We start from the raw sequence: 16,124 nt of genomic DNA on the forward strand, positions 1-16,124 counted from the left end.
GCGTGGTGGGTGATTGAGTAGGTGGTGAATGGATAGATGAATGAATGGACAGATGGGTGGTGGATGAATAGATGGGTGGATGGGCGGGGGAGTGAGTGGGTGGGTGAGTGAGTGGTTGGGTGGGTAGGTGGATGGATGGGCGGGTTCATGAATAGACAGGTGGATGGGTGGGTGAGTGGATGGATGGACAGATGGATGGGTAGATAAATGGCAGGTGGATGAGAAGAAGAGTGGATGTGTGGATGAGTGGAATGGTGAATGAGTGGGTGGATGGAGGGATATATGGACGGGTGGGTGGAAGAGTGGGTGGATGTGTAAACAGATTGATGAGTGGGAGGATGAATGGGTAAGTAGATGGATAGATGGGTGGGTAGATGAGTGAGTAAGTGTGTGTGTGGATGGATAGATGGGTGGATGAGCAGATGGTTGGATAGGTAGTGGATGGGCAGGGGGATGGGTGGGTGGATGGATGAGTGGGCAGGAGGCAGGTGGTTGGGTGGATGAGTGGATGAGTAGATGAATGGACAGGTGGATGGGTGGGTGGGTGGGTGGATGAGTGGGTGGCTTAGCAGGTGGATGGATGGTCAGGTGATGGGTGGATGAGTGGATGGGTGGAGAAGAGGATGGGTGGGTGGTGAACGAGTGGGTGCACATGTGGATGGTTGGGTGGGTGTATGAGTGGGTAGGTGGGAAGGTGGATGGGTGGGTAAGTGGATGAGTGGAGAAGAGGATGAGTGGGTGGTGAATGAGTGGGTAGGTGGGCAGGTAGGTGGACAAGTGGATGGGTGGATGGGTAGAGAAGAGGATGGGTGGGTGGTGAGTGAGTAGGTAGGTGGGCAGGTGGAAGGGTGGGTGAGTAGATGAGTGAGAGAGTAGATGAGTGGGCAAGTGGGCAGATGGGCAGGTGGATGGGTGGATGAGTGGATGGGTGGAGAAGAGGATGGGTGGGTGGTGCATGAGTGGGTGAGTGGATGGGTAGGTGGGTGGACGAGTGGGTGGGTGGGCAGGTGGATGAGTGGGTGAGTGGATGAGTGAGAGAGTAGATGAGTGGGCAGGTGGATGGGTGAGGGAGTGGACAGGTGAATGGGTGGGTAAGTGGATGAGTGGATGAGTGAATGAATGGGTGGGTGGACAAGTGAATGGGTGGGTGAGTGGATAAGCATGTAGGTGGGCAAGTGGATGGGTGGGTGAGTGGATAAGTGGGTGTGTGGACAAGTGGATGGGTGGGTGGGTGCATGAGTGGGTGAGTGGATGGGTGGGTGGGTGGATGAGTGGGTGGGTGGATGTGTGGGGGGTGGGTGAGTGGATGGGTAGGTGGGTGGACGAGTGGGTGGGTGGGTGAGTGAATGAGTGGACAGACGGGCAGGTGGTTGGGTGAGTGAGTGAACGAGTAGGTAGGTGGGCAGGTGGATGGGTGGGTGAGTGGATGAGCGGGTAGGTGGACAAGTGGATAAGTGGGTGTGTGGATAAGTGGGTGGGTGGACAAGTGGATAAGTGGGTGGGTGGTTGAGTGGGTAAGTGGGTGGGTGGATGAGTGGGTGGGTAGGTGAGGGGATAAGCGTGTAGGAGGATGGGTGTATAAGTGGGTGGGTGGTTGAGAGGATGGGTGGATGGGTGGATGAGTGGGTGGGTGGGTGAGTGGATGAGTGGGGTGGGTGGATGAGCAGGTAGGTGGACAAGTGGATGGGTGGGTGAGTGGATGAGTGGCTGGGTGGGTGAGTGGATGAGTGGATGGGTGGGTGAGTGGATGAGTGGGCAGGTGGACAGGTGGTTGGGTGGGTGAGTGAATGAGCAGGTGGGCAAGTGGATAAGTGGGTGTGTGGATAAGTAGGTGTGTGGCTGAATGGATGGGTGGGTGAGTGGATGAGTGGATGGGTGGTTGAGTGGATGGGTGGGTGGGTGGATGAGTGGGTGGTGGGTGGGTGAGTGGATGAGCGGAGTGGGTGGATGAACAGGTAGGTGGACAAGTGGATGGGTGGGTGAATGAGTGACTGGGTGGGTGAGTGGATGAGTGGGTGGGTGAGTGGGTGGGTGGGTGAGTGGATGGGTGGGTAGGTGGGAAAGTAGTTGGGTGGGTGGGTGGATGAGTGAGTGGGTTGGTGAGTGGATGAATGGATGGGTGGATGGGTGGATCAGTGGGTGAGTGGGCAAGTGGATGGGTGGGTGAGTGAATGAGTGGGCAGGTGGGCAGGTGGATGGGCTGGGTGGATGAGTGGATGAGTGGATGAATGGGATAGTGGAGTTGCTGGTTCTGTGACTTCCTTCAGCAACCTTGCACAAAGGGGCATCAGCCATGGAGCCCTGCCTCTGCCAGATGAGGACCAGTGGCTAAATGGGGCAGTGGTGGGATATGACCCACCCAGATATATGAGTGACTTCCTCACTTACAGAAAGGGACGGAAGAAACAGTCTTCTTTGGATTAAGTAACCAACTAAAATATAACTTTGTAATAATATCTGGCTTTAACAGTTATTTTAACCATTGTATAGAATAGAAGTTTAAGGTATTTTATTGGACACTGGAATGTAGAGTAAACACAGCAATGAACAGCACCTGTGGCATTCATGGCAGAGTCTAACATCAGGGGCCAAGAGCTTGCCGTGGGCAGGTCTGCCTGACAGTGAGTCGTGAAATTCACGGCGTCCCTTTCTTATGAACACACTCAGCTCCCCCTCTCCTCAGAAGGCAATCCTGGTGCCCCTGCTCCCTGACCTGGGGCCAAGGGCTTTACACTGCAGCCTGCTCTTTGCTTGGTACCTGGGATCCTGTTTCCGGGCAGCCATCACCCTTCCCCTGGGAGTAAGGATGACTGGTAAATCCATGTGTGGGTAACACGTTCTGTGTGACATGCCGAGGGGAGCCCCAATTATATGCACAACGGTGCTCATGGCTTGGCTGCTCCTTCCGGAAGGAGGCAGGGGTGGGCTCAGCCCAGTCAAAGGTCAGTAGGGCCATTGTGGGGCTTGGCCTCTGACTGGGTCACAGTGTCCAGTGATGGCCAAGGACAGATAGAGGCAGAGCAGGCCTGACCCAGGCCCTCCTTGGGCAACGTGGAGGAGTAGGCAGGGCCTGATGGACAGGTGGCAGGTAAGCATCAGGTGGGCCTGTGGGCAGGTGAGGAATAGGTAGAACTGCAGGTGGGTGAAGAGCAGGTGAGCCTGTGGGCAGGTGAAGAGCAGGTGAGCCTGTAGGCAGGTGAAGGGCAGGTGAGCCTGTAGGCAGGTGAAGGGCAGGTGAGCCTGTAGGCAGGTGAAGGGCAGGTGGGCCTGTAGGCAGGTGAAGGGCAGGTGGGCCTGTAGGCAGGTGAAGGGCAGGTGGGCCTGTGGGCAGGTGAGGGACAGGTGGGCTTGTGGCAGGTGAAGGGCAGGTGGGCCTGTAGGCAGGTGAAGAGCAGGTGAGCCTGTAGGCAGGTGAAGAGCAGGTGAGCCTGTAGGCAGGTGAAGAGCAGGTGGGCCTGTAGGCAGGTGAAGAGCAGGTGAGCCTGTAGGCAGGTGAAGGGCAGGTGAGCCTGTAGGCAGGTGAAGGGCAGGTGGGCCTGTGGGCAGGTGAGGGACAGGTGGGCTTGTGGCAGGTGAGTGACAGGTGGTGAGTGACAAGTGGGCCTGCAGCAGGTGAGGGGCAGATGGGCCTAAAGCAGGTGAGGGGCAGGTGGGCCTAAAGCAGGTGAGGGGCAGGTGGGCCTGCAGCAGGTGAGTGACAGGTGGACCTAAAGCAGATGAGGGACAGGTGGGCCTGCAGCACGTGAGGAGCAGGTGGGCCTGCAGCAGGTGAGTGACAGGTGGACCTAAAGCAGGTGAGGGGCAGGTGGGCCTAAAACAGGTGAGGGACAGGTGGGCCTTCAGCAGGTGAGGAGCAGGTGGGCCTGCAGTGGGTGAACAGCAGGCGGAGAGCTGGCGTGCTACTGAGGGCTCTGTCTCCTGTGATGAGGATGAGCTCTTTGCAAATGTCCTGTCCTTGGCCCGGGTGGGTTTCTTCTTCTCTGCATGTCTCCTCCAGATGAGCTGGAGTGTTTAAATGAAATGAGTCACCTTAACTGACAGTATCTCCCACTTGCTCCCAATCCACAATTTATTTGTCTTTTGTGTTCCTTGTTAGCCTCATGGGGGAAGCGTTTTTCTGTCTGTCTTCAGAGCTCATTTTCCTTAATCCTGGATTAGCCTCCTGGCCCTCGAGGCCCTTTGCTCTATTTTCAAGGGCTCTGATCGCGCTTTTTCTCCTGTGCAATAATGACAAAGAAGTAGAGTTCTGTAACAGCTTTATGGTTTCTACCAGGGAATTACACAATCCCAGCATACGTGCCAGGCTTTTACCCTCTTCAACTCGTTTAGTCTCTTGTTTCTTGTGTTTTGTTTTCGTACTTACAGGAAAAGACTGCGTGGATATACTGCGTGTTTCGGAGAGAAGGCAGAAGCAGGTCCCGGTTTGGAAGGTCCTAATCCACTGGCCACCTTAACCATGTGGGAAGGAGGGTGGGTCACGTCTCTCCTGCACCAGCCCCGCCCTCGGCTTACCTCATTTATTTTACATGCCTCTCTGTCCCCAAGACATGACCTTCTATGATGAGAGACTGCTCCATTTGTTAAGGGAAAGAGCCCTAAATTGGGGTTAGCCGAGAGATTAAATGGAGATTGAGAAGGTCGGCAGCTTAGGACAAAAGGAGTTTTCCAAGCATCAGGACAAAATAAAGTCACAGTGTTACGCTGTGTGACCCACTCCTTGGAAGAGTAAAAGGCCAGAGGTGTAAAAGTGTAGGTGCTCTCGGCATCCACACCAGATTCTTCTCTCTGCAGCTGCATGCAGTTAGAAAGAGGATTTCTCACGGTGACCAGCTGGTCTGGATTTCTTCCAGGCTGGCCAGTTCCACCAGATTGAGGGTGCATGGTGGCCGTGGCCACTGGGCTGAGCCTAGGCTGAGCCTGGGCTGGGGGCCTGGCTGGCTGCAGGGGCCGTTGGTCGGGAAGGCTGCTACTCCAAGGCTGCTGTCTGCGGGTCGGGTTTGGGGCCAGGGTGATCTCAGAGGGACCCAAGGCCTCCCCAGCTGAAAGGAGCAGAGTGAGGAACACTGCATGGGCACTGGTCCACGCTGCAGGCCCGTTTTGCCCTATGACCCTGAAAGGCAAGGGCTGAAGCTGCCGGCTGCTCCACGTGTCCTGTATGGACTTCTCAGTGAGGGAGAAGGGCTGTTTTCTGCTTTGGACCTGGCTGCTTCATGATGTTGGCAATTCATGGACCACACCACCTGTGAGACAGGAGACAGATCCATCAGGGCCCTGTGGAGATGGCAGGACCTGGATGGGTGAGGACCACATGGCCAGAGAGAAAAGCTGATCACGGGGCCGCACCCACAGGGGTGGGACAGGAGGCTCCTGGACTCAGGGGAGGCAGCAGTGGATGCAAAGTCCAGGTGATCTTAAGAGTTGCCTCTACTGGGAAAAGAAAGAAATGGTGGCTCCCTGATCAGTACTTGGATTTGTGATGAGCTGATATGGAGGACCCTCTGCAAATTCTCACTTTGTGGGGGTCCAGAGCCACATTACATAGGTTCAGAGGTCAGAAAGCAAGGACTTCATTACACGCGAATAGTTACAAAGGCATTATTGACGTGCTAGGAGCTTCCCAGGAACAAAATCGATGGTGGTGACCAGCTCTTTGAAGCTACGAAGGGAGCTGTTTTTTTGCTGAGATGAGTGTCATTGCGTGAGGAGATGGCAGCAGGAAAGAACCATTGGCCTTTGCTGCCATCATAGCTTCTAACTCCTGGACATCTCCCCTTGGCTGCCATCATAGCCTCTAACTCCTGGACATCTCCCCTTGGCTGCTCACCTCAGCGGCCTTTCTCAGAGGAAGGCTCAGAATTTCGAAGGTCGGCTTCACCCCTTCATAGACAATCCAGGAGGGACAAATGGAGCCTTTGGGGTGCGGGGAGCTGGATGAGTTAATTGCACATGAACATAGAAGCTTTGAGCTCTGTCCCCACCGGGACCTGAGAATAGTTCCCTTCCTGTTTCCCAGACCTCAATTTCACCTTCAGCTGAGTATTTTGAAAATAGCCATAGGATCCAGGCTGGTGGACCACTCAAGGCAGTTAGGATGGAGGAGCTGGCATTCCTCCAGCCTTGGAATCTCGATGAAGTTGCCTTCCCATATGCATAGGAGTGACCTCGTCCCGGGCCTGGGGCTGCGGCATGTCCCTGTGGAGGGGTCAGTTTGGTGCCCTTTGGTCCTCACTTTCTACATCATACACTAGCAAATCACTGGCTCTTGGTAACAAGTTGATATTCAATTACAGGGGAAGTAAGGAAGAAATGAATCCAAAACATCAAATTTGTTCAACAAGGCAGTTTTGTTTTATTGTCTCAAATACCAGTTTGACCTAGGCTGAAAAAATAATTTGAAAAACTCAAGCTGGAAACGTACATGTCCAGTGCCCCACCACGTGGGAAGTGTGTGCTATCATCTCAGACCTGGTAGGACGCGACCAAACGGAGGCAGCGGGGAAGGAGCCAGGTGGGGAAGTGATGCAGGACCTGGCACTCAGGGCTAGCATGGGTCTGGGATCAGCAGCCTCCCTCGTCACCCCTAACAACGTCTTCCTCATATTCCGACAGATGAAGCATCAGATGAATCGATGACCTGAGACAACCCTAAGGGACACCCACCCGTGCTGTCTTTATCTGAAAACCTCTACTGCCTCTATTCTCCCCTACACACAAAACGTGGTGAAATAAATGCTACTATATAATCATATGCACCTGTATAAAATGTGTGTATATTATATGAATATGTGCGTATATATTTATACCCATGTGTGCATGTATAGGCACCTGCAGAGCTTCATAGTTACATTAATCTAAGATTAATTTAATTTTCATTTCTAAAAACACAAAAATTAGGCCAGGCATGGTGGCTTACTCCTGTAATCCCATAACTTTGGGAGGCCGAGGTGGGTGGATCACAAGGTCAGGAGTTCAAGACCAGCCTGGCCAAGATGGTGGAACCCCGTCTCTACAAAAATACAAAAAAATTAGCCTGGTGTGGTAGCGGGTACCTGTAATCTCAGGTACTCAGGAGCCTGAGGCAGAGAATTGCTTGAACCTGGGAGGCAGAGGTTGCAGTGAGCAGAGATCATGCCACTACACTGTAGCCTGGGCAAGAGCAAGACTCCATTTCAAAAAAAAAAAACAACGAAAATTAGAGTATTTATTCCAAGGTAATGATAGATTCCCATTTAGTTCCAAGTGTTGCTAGAGACCCTCTGTACCTTCCACCTGGCTTCCCCCGTGGTAGGACATTGCTTAGCTTCAGTGCATCCACACCAAATCCTCCTCTCTGCAGCATAGCGAGAGGACTTCTCACCGTGATGTGCAGGTCTAGGTTTCTCTCAGGCCAGCCCAGTCCCACTGGGGTGAGGGTGCAGGAAATTGCTATTGGAACAATCCACAGAATCTATTCAGATTGGACCAGTTTTACATGCACGTGTAGGTGTGTGTTTCCAGTGTGTGTTTGCGTGTGTGTGTATATGTGATGTGGTGCATGTGTTTGTGTGTGTGCATCTGTGCATGCATGAACATGTCTGTATGCTCATGTGAATGTATGCACATATACATGTGTGTTTCCAGTGTGTGTGTACATATGTGTATATGTCATGCAGTGCATGTATCTGTGTTAGTGCATGTGTGAACATATGGGTGCCCATGTGTATGTATGCACACATACATGTGTGTTTCCAGTGTGTGTGTGCATATGTGTGTGTTACACATGTGTGGTGCATGCATTTGTGTGTGTGTGCTTGTGTGTATATGAACATGTGCGGGCCTATGTGTATACATGCACATGTACGTGTGTTTCGAGTGTGTGTGCGCATATATGTGTATATGTCATGTGGTGCATGTGTTTGTGTGCCTGTGTGTGTGTGCATGCTTGAACATCTGTGTGTACACACGTATGTATGCATGTGCACGTGTGTGTTTAGTTCTCTACAGTTTTATTACGCATGCAGATTCTTATCTCCTCCACCACCATGATCAATATCCACAGCTGTGGCACCACAAGGACCCGGAGCTGTTTCCAGCCACCACCACACCCCGACTTTCTGCTTTCCTAACCCTGGGAAACCACTAATTTCTTCTTCATCTCTACATTTTTATCATGTTAAGAATGTATGATAAATGGAGTCACGCAGCATGCAACCTTTTGAGACTGGCTTTCTTCGTGCAGCACGATGATCTCGAGTCCCTCCTATTTGCTGCCTGTACCTACCTGTAGCTTTCCCTTTTCATTGCTCAGTTGTAACCTGCGGTGTGGAGGTCCCACCGTCTCGTTAACCCTTCAATCACTGAAGGTCACGTGGGTCATTTCCAGCTTTTGGCCATTATGAATAAAGCTGTCACAAACATTTCTGTACAGGGTTTGTGTGGACACAGAGTTTCATTTTTTCTGGGGTAAATGCCCAAGACTGCAGTTTCGGGGTGGTACGAGAAGTATGTACATGTTAGTTTTGCGAGATACTGCCCTACTCTTTAGGAGTGATGGCAGCATTTCACATTCTCTCCATCGACGTGTGAGTGATCCGGTTTCTCCATGTCCTCACCAGCACGAAGTTGTCACTATGTTGTATATGATTAACAATGAAATTATTCAGAAAAGTGAAAATTATACATATCTGTACATTTGGACATCTGCTCTTTTTAAACACTGAGGTTTTCCAAGAAATTAAGCTTCCATTTTTAGTCAGGGATTAGTTTCACGTAGGTGAGGTTTATTTACACACCCCAAACAACAGGTCAGCCCCAGTGGGGGAGACATGAACCAGTTTGGCTTCTTGAAGAAAGAAGACTCTGCACAACCGAAATTTTCACTTTTCATTGGTTTTCTCCATCAAGGATGAAAAAGGGAATTTTCTCCTAGAGAATAAAGCTCACTTTAGAATTGGGGACCAATCTGCCGGGACACTCACCGTTCCCTGAGGGAGACTGAGGGAGTGCGTAGGCACCTGTCATCCCTTTATACACATATGGGGAAACTGAAATATTCAGGAAATTAAAGGACCTCACGAGGGAACTCAGTCAGCAAGGCAGACAACAGACACTGTGTCCTTGTGTCTGGGCTGGCAGCAATTTGGTGCCTCAGAGGAAAGGTGGCTTTGAAGGCCTTTCAGGGCCCCAGTTCTCATACCTGCACTGGGTCTAGAGATTGGGGATACAGTTGGATGGATTTGCAAATGGGCCTGCAGACCTGGGTCTGATGCAGGATCCATAGCAGGGTCCGCACCTTGGGAATGTTTCTTCTGCAGCGCAGGCTCCCTCGATTCTCCAGTTATAGCCGCAGGGAAGGAGCCACAGGTTGGGCTCTGATGTCCTGCAAAGAAAAGGGGGCAGGTGGAGAGGGGTCTTGCCTTGTCCCCACCGATCCACAGCCAGGGACCTTCAGAACAGCTGCCAGACAGTGTTTGATCAGGGATGAAATAGGCCGAGGTGACAACATCCTGCTCTCCTTGCTTTTCAGGGACAGTCATTAAAAATGAAACAGGGCACAAAGAGGCCCAGAAGGCCTCGTGCTCTCTGCAGATACAAGAGAGAGAGAGTTCACAACACGTCAGCAACAATATCCCTTTGTGTTGATTCCTCTGACCCGCCCAGCGGCCTTCCTGGCTGGGGCCAAGGAGGATCCGCGAGAGACAAGGAGGTGGTGTTTGAAGATACCCTTAGGATGAAGGATGGTCTTGGGGACGAGGGCTCAGGAAAGATGGTCTCTCTTTGCTCATCAAGGGGAGGTCTGCCTTGAGCATACTTGGAAAGAAGTTGCAGCCCCGTACCACAGTCACAACGTGCCACAGTCTGTAGTTGAATGTTTAGAGGTTTTCTCTTTTCCTTTAATTATACATTGATGTGAGCAGCTTGGGAATGTCAAACACATTCTCCCCACAAACGTTCAACTGCTGGGAAGGGCCTCGCCGTCTCGCAAAGTGTATTCAGGGAGGAGACCGCTCTGGAGCCCTCCCCGCCAGCCTCGTGGTTCTGAGGAAGCACCGGCCCCACAGGCCGACCTCTCGGTGTTTGTTGGAGAGTGCTTCCTCTGGCTTGTGGAACAAAGCAGCTGCGGGCCACCGCCATCAGTGATCGACTTTCCAGTGGAATCCTGTGAGGGCTTTCTTGAGATGACCATGCTGTAGGAATTTCTGCAGTGGAACTGGCATCAAAATGCTGGGGAGGCCGTGAACCCCAGGGCCAGACCATCAAGGGGCTTCAAGACCAGCGCCTGCCCACTATGAATGCTTTTGTCCCTGTCCCAGGAGGAAAACTCATTGTGTCTTGTATTTTTATTTATACCTTGGGTGGTGTGATAGGACATTCTTGCACATAAAGGAATACCTGAGACTGGGTAATTTATAAAGAAAAAAGGTTTAATTGGCATGTGGTTTTGAGGACTGTACAAGAAGCATGGTGCTGACATCTTCTCTGCTTCTGGGGAGGCCTTGGGGAGATTTTACTCATGGCGGAAGGTGAAGAGGGAGCAGGCAGTCACGTGGCGAGAGCGGGGAGCACGTGGGTGGAGGAGGAGGTGCTATACACCTTTAAACAACCAGATCTCGGGTGAACTCACCATCACCAGGACGGCACCAAGCCACGTGGGATCCACCCCTACCATCCAAACGCCTCCCACCAGAACCCACGCCAATGCTGGGGACCACATCTCAACATGAGATTTGAAGAAGACATCCGAACTCTGTGCAATGTTTTTTGTTTGTTTGTTTCCAAACATAAATATTGGTTTGCCAAACCTTCCAAGTATAGCTTCAGAAAATTGCCTACTGCAACTGGGGGGTTTAGTGGCAGAAACCACATGGCCTGGGCTGGGGAGATGGTCCACGCTCTGCCTTCCTCTTGGTGCCTGACCGCCACCGACCCCAAGGTACCCAAGCAAGCTGGATGCCTTCCAATAAGGCTGGCCCCAAGGTTTCCCGGTCCTGAGACATTTAAAAGAAGAGCATATTGGGAGACCGAGTGGGCAGACTGTTTGAGTTCAGGAGTTTGAAACCAGCCTGGGCAACATGGTGAAATCCCCTCTCTACAAAAAATACAAAAGTTTGCCGGGCATGGTGATGCGTACCTGTAGTCCCAGTCACTCAAGAGACTGAGGTGGGAGGATTACTGGAGCCTAGGAGACGGAGGTTGTAGTGAACCGAGATTGCACCACTGCCCTCCAGCTTGGGAGGCACAGCAAGAACCTGTCTCAAAAAATAAAAATAAAAAAATAAAAATAAAAATAAAAGATTATAGAAAAGCTTTGGAATCTATTCTCTGTGAACTCCAAAGACATTCGTGGCATAAAGAAATGTGCATATGCCTTACAAATGGAGATCTTCTCGGAATCCCAGCAGGCAGAGTGGAAGGAGGGAGAGATACCTTGTCTGTGAATTCCCAGGTGTGTTTGTGAGCCTCACAGTTTCCAAGGACCACCTCACCCCGGCTGTTCTGTGTCTGGCTTTCTGGGTGCTGCTAAGACACACTGAGGTCTGAGAACTTTAATCTGGTTCCAGAGTTCACGTTACAGATGATGAAACCGCTGCTGGGGACGATGCCTCGGCTAATTGAGGGCACAGGGACCTTCAGTAGCAGTGCAGTGAGTCTATTGTGGAACAACAGAGCATGTCTGTGTTGGCCCATGGAGTCCTACCGAGAGTTCCGGGACAGGCCGCCTCACATTGGTTGAGTGAATAATGGAGACACAGAAGACCGAAGTGGAGGATCCTTGCATCTCCCTGCCCCTGCAGTCCTAGGTCCTTTTTATTCTTTCTTTCTTTTCTTTTCTTTTTTGTTTTTCAGACGGAGTCTCACTTTTGTCACCCAGGCAGGAGTACAGTGGTGTGATCTCGGCTCACTGCAACCTCCATCTTCTGGGTTCAAGGGATTCTCCTGCCTCAGCCTCCTGGGTAGCTGGGATTACAGGTGCCTGCCACCATGCTGGCTGATTTTTGTACTTTTAGTAGAGACAGGGTTTCACCATGTTGGCCAGGCTGGTCTCAAACTCCTGACCTCAGGTGATCTGCCCACATCGGCCTCCCAAAGTGCTGGGATTACAGGTGTGAGCCTTCCTTCCTTCTTTCTTTCTTTCTCTCTTTCTCTCTTCCACTCTTCTTCCTTTCCTTTCCTTTTTCCTTTTTCTTCTTTTCTTTTCTTTTCTTTCATAGGGAAATACATGGGATCAAGGAAGAAGGGTGTGTACTCTGCAGATGTCAGCAGGCACTCCTGGGGTGTGCAGCCCGAAGAGCAGGCTCCTCTTTGGGGCTTGGGCTGGATGCTCTTTGTCAGAACATCAGATGGGATCCATGAGCACGTGAAGCTCCCAGAGACTGCTGTTCCGCCCAGCTCCTGACCACCCGGCTGAGGTTGAGGCTGCCCAGTGCACACGCCTTCAGCCAGCCTATCTTCCTTTCTCTGCGGGAACTTCCTTGGCTCCACACTGGTTCTCAGCTTCATAGCGAGGCAGCTCTGGGGTCTGTGATTTTCCTGTCCAGCTTGGCCTCAGTGCGGAGAGACCCATCTACCGCACGAGGGTGAGAGAGGCTGAGGTCTCTTCCTCCTTGTGATTTTCCTAATAGGTATGAGTCAGTCCCCGAGGAGGTGACACCAGACTCCTGACATCCCCACACCAATTCCCAGAAGCTGGCTCAACACCTGGGCAACCCCAGAGATGCAGCCAAAGTCATGGTTTCCTGCAGGGCAGAAGGAGCCGCAGGCAGGCCTGGTGCTTCATGCAGGGGCAGCCCGAGCACCAGGAAGGTGTGGAGTGCCAGAGTCAGCCAGTGTCTGTCCCGAGCATGGGGCCTGAGCTGGAGTCGGCCTGTGTCTGTCATGAGCACGGACGCTGGGCCGGGAGCCGAGTCTGTCCTGAGCATGGATGCTGGGCTGGGAGCCAAGTCTGTCCTGAGCATGGACACTAGGGACACTAGTCTGGGAGCTGTCTCACTCCATCTCATGTGGTCTCAGGGGTGTCTCACCTCATGGGCCCTAAAATTTAGGGTGCTTAGGGAGCAGCAATGCTTATCTCAGGGCCACAGGCCCCTGGTCACGTAGTAGGATGGACATCCTCCATGTAGGCTCAGGCATATCTGCCTCCAGAGCCCTTAATTCTGTCCTGATCAAGTTGGCATTTGTCTGTTAAGTTTGTTATTAAAAGCAGGTCATCACGAACAAATGGAACTGAGCCTTCTCTTCTTTCTTGTGTGTAATTCCCTGCCCTGGGCCATGAGTCTCATGGGGACAGCAGGTCAAAGTCCCTTTGGTCACTGGATAGGACCTGGACACTCAGCTCATGGTTGGTGCAGACTCCTGAGGCCACGTCTCTGCCTCACATGCTCTTGACTGGCAAAGGAAGACAGACATTAAGACAGAGAGGACATTGTGTGTCTTTGTCAGCTTTGTCGAAACTCACATGGCTGTAGACGTGTGGCTTTATTTCTAGGCTCTCGATCATGTTCCATTGGTCAATGTGCCTGTTTTGGTACCAGTACTGTCAAGTTTTGTTTACTGTAGCTTTGTAGTATAGTTTGAAGTCAGTCAAGTGTGTGATGGCTCCAGGTTTGTTCCTTTGGCTTAGGATTGCTTTGGGTATTTAGGCTCTTTTTTGGTTCCATATGAATTTTAGAATAGTTTTTCATAATTCTATAAATAGTTCTGGGATAATTGGCTAGCCATACACAGAAGACTGAAACTGGGCCCCTTCCTTCCACCACATACAAAAATAAATTCAAGATGAATTAAAGACTTAAATATAAGACCAAAACCTATAAAAAGTCTAGAAGAAAACCTAGGAAATATCATTCTGGACGTAGGCCTGGCAAAGACTTCATGACAAAGATCCAAGAACAATGGCAATAAAAGCAAAAATGGACACACGAGGGGTCCCCTAATTAAACTAAAGAGCTTCTGCAGAGCAAAAGAAACTATCAACAAACAGACACTGGGGAGAAAATATTTGTAAATTATGCATCCGCAAAGGTCTAATATCTAGAATTTATAAGAAACTTAAACAAATTAACAAGCAAAAACCAACCAACCCCATTAAAATGTGGGCAAAAGACATGAACAGACACTTTTCAAAAGAAGGCATACAGGCCGGGCGCGGTGGCTCAAGCCTGTAATCCCAGCACTTTGGGAGGCGAGACGGGTGGAGCACGAGGTCAGGAGATCAAGACCATCCTGGCTAACACGGTGAAACCCTGTCTCTACTAAAAAAAGTACAAAAAACTAGCCGGGCGAGGTGGCGGAGCCTGTAGTCCCAGCTACTCGGGAGGCTGAGGCAGGAGAATGGCGGGAACCCGGGAGGCGGAGCTTGCAGTGAGCTGAGATCCGGCCACTGCACTCCAGCCTGTGTGACAGAGTGAGACTCCGTCTCAAAAAAAAAAAAAAAGAAAAAGAAAAAGAAGGCATACACACAGCCAACAAGCATATGAGTAAATGCTCTACATCATTCGTCATTAGAGGAATGCAACCAAAACTACAATGAGATACCATCTCACAGCAGTCAGAATGGTTATCATTAAAAAGTAAAACAGTAACAGATATTGGCAAGGTTGAGGAGAAAACAGAACACTTACACGCTGCTGTTGAGAAGTCAATTCGGTTCAACAACTGCGGAAGGCAATTTGGAGATTTCTCAAAGAACTTACAAGGAAACTATCATTAGACCCAACTCTCCCATGATTTGTTATATACCCAAAGGGATATACATTGTTCTACCGTAAAGATACATGCACACATCTGTTCATCATAGCTCTATTCACAATAATGAAGACACAGAATCAATTCAGATTTCCACCAATAGTAGGCTGGAGAAAAAAATGTGGTACATATACCTCATGGAATAATCTGTGGCCACAAAAAAGAGTGAGATCACATCCTTTGCAGCAACATGGTTGGAGCTGGAGACCATTAACCTATGCAAACTAATTCAGGAACAGAAAACCAAAGACTGCAAGTTCTCAGTTATAAGTGGATCTAAATATTGAGCACTCACAGACACAAAGAGAGGAACAACAGACACCCAGGTCTACTTGAGGGTGGAGGATGAGGGGAGGATGAAGATGAAAAGAAATACCTATCAGGTACCATGCTTATGACCAGGATGATGAAATAATCTGAACAACAAACCCCTACCACATGCAACCTGCACATGTACCCTTGAAACTAAAATAAAATATATTTTTCTTTTTTTTTAAAAAAAGGGCATTTGCTGCCGCGAGCCCCAGCTCAAGGCAGTGCGCTTCTGCTTGTCAACCCCTTTTCCTGCGTGGATGAGCATCTCTTCAGTGATTTTCCTCTTAGTCTCCAGGCAGGCACCTTTAGAGGCCACAGCTGCGGAACCCGGGGCCACCTTTGGGCCAGAGCTACCTCTGGGGGCATCCGCAGAGGTGAGAGGTCGCCAAGAAGAAAGCTCCGGAGCCTTGGGAATTTGGAGTCGGGGGTGGGTCCTGTATGGGGATGTTTTCTTCTTGAGAACCCTGAAGGTAAAATAATGATGTCAGGTTTCCTTACAGAAAAGTGAGGCCTTACATGCTGAGTGGTGCGTATTCTTCAATGACTCATTTGTGACATTTCTCTTTACACAAAACCTTTCTGGAATTGGCCTAAGGATGCGTCAGGGTAGCAGGGGAAGTGGGTTAAAGGGCACGTGATGTGCTTTCCAGAAAGTAGGAGGAGGCAGAGATGGTCCCACCTTGAAACTGGAATCTTCCTTTGTGGCTGTACCTTGAACCAACACTGAGGCTGAGTGTGAAAATACGTCTACAGAGTATTGCTGTCCGTATGCATCTTCGAGGTCATTTAAATTACTGATTTGTGAAGGATTGTGGCTGCTGGTGTTAATGGGGGAAATGGATTTCGGTGGATGTCTGCAGAAGGTGCTTCCTCCCTCAGCCTCGGTTTTCCTTTTTGAGGCCATGTTAGGGCACAGCGCTCTCCTGTCACCTGCCTGGCACAGTCACCATCCACAGACACAGGGACAGAGTCCTGCCAAGGCAAAGGCGAGGAGATGGATCCCCACAAAGGCTTATGTATCTGTGTCTTTATTCACTTACGGAAGAAACAGCAGGAGTCGCTGCCATTTTCACTTTCCTACGAAG

The sequence above is a fragment of the Trachypithecus francoisi genome, unplaced genomic scaffold, assembly GCF_009764315.1.
Source record: "Trachypithecus francoisi isolate TF-2019V2 unplaced genomic scaffold, Tfra_2.0 Lachesis_group2, whole genome shotgun sequence".
Classification (NCBI taxonomy): domain Eukaryota; kingdom Metazoa; phylum Chordata; class Mammalia; order Primates; family Cercopithecidae; genus Trachypithecus; species Trachypithecus francoisi.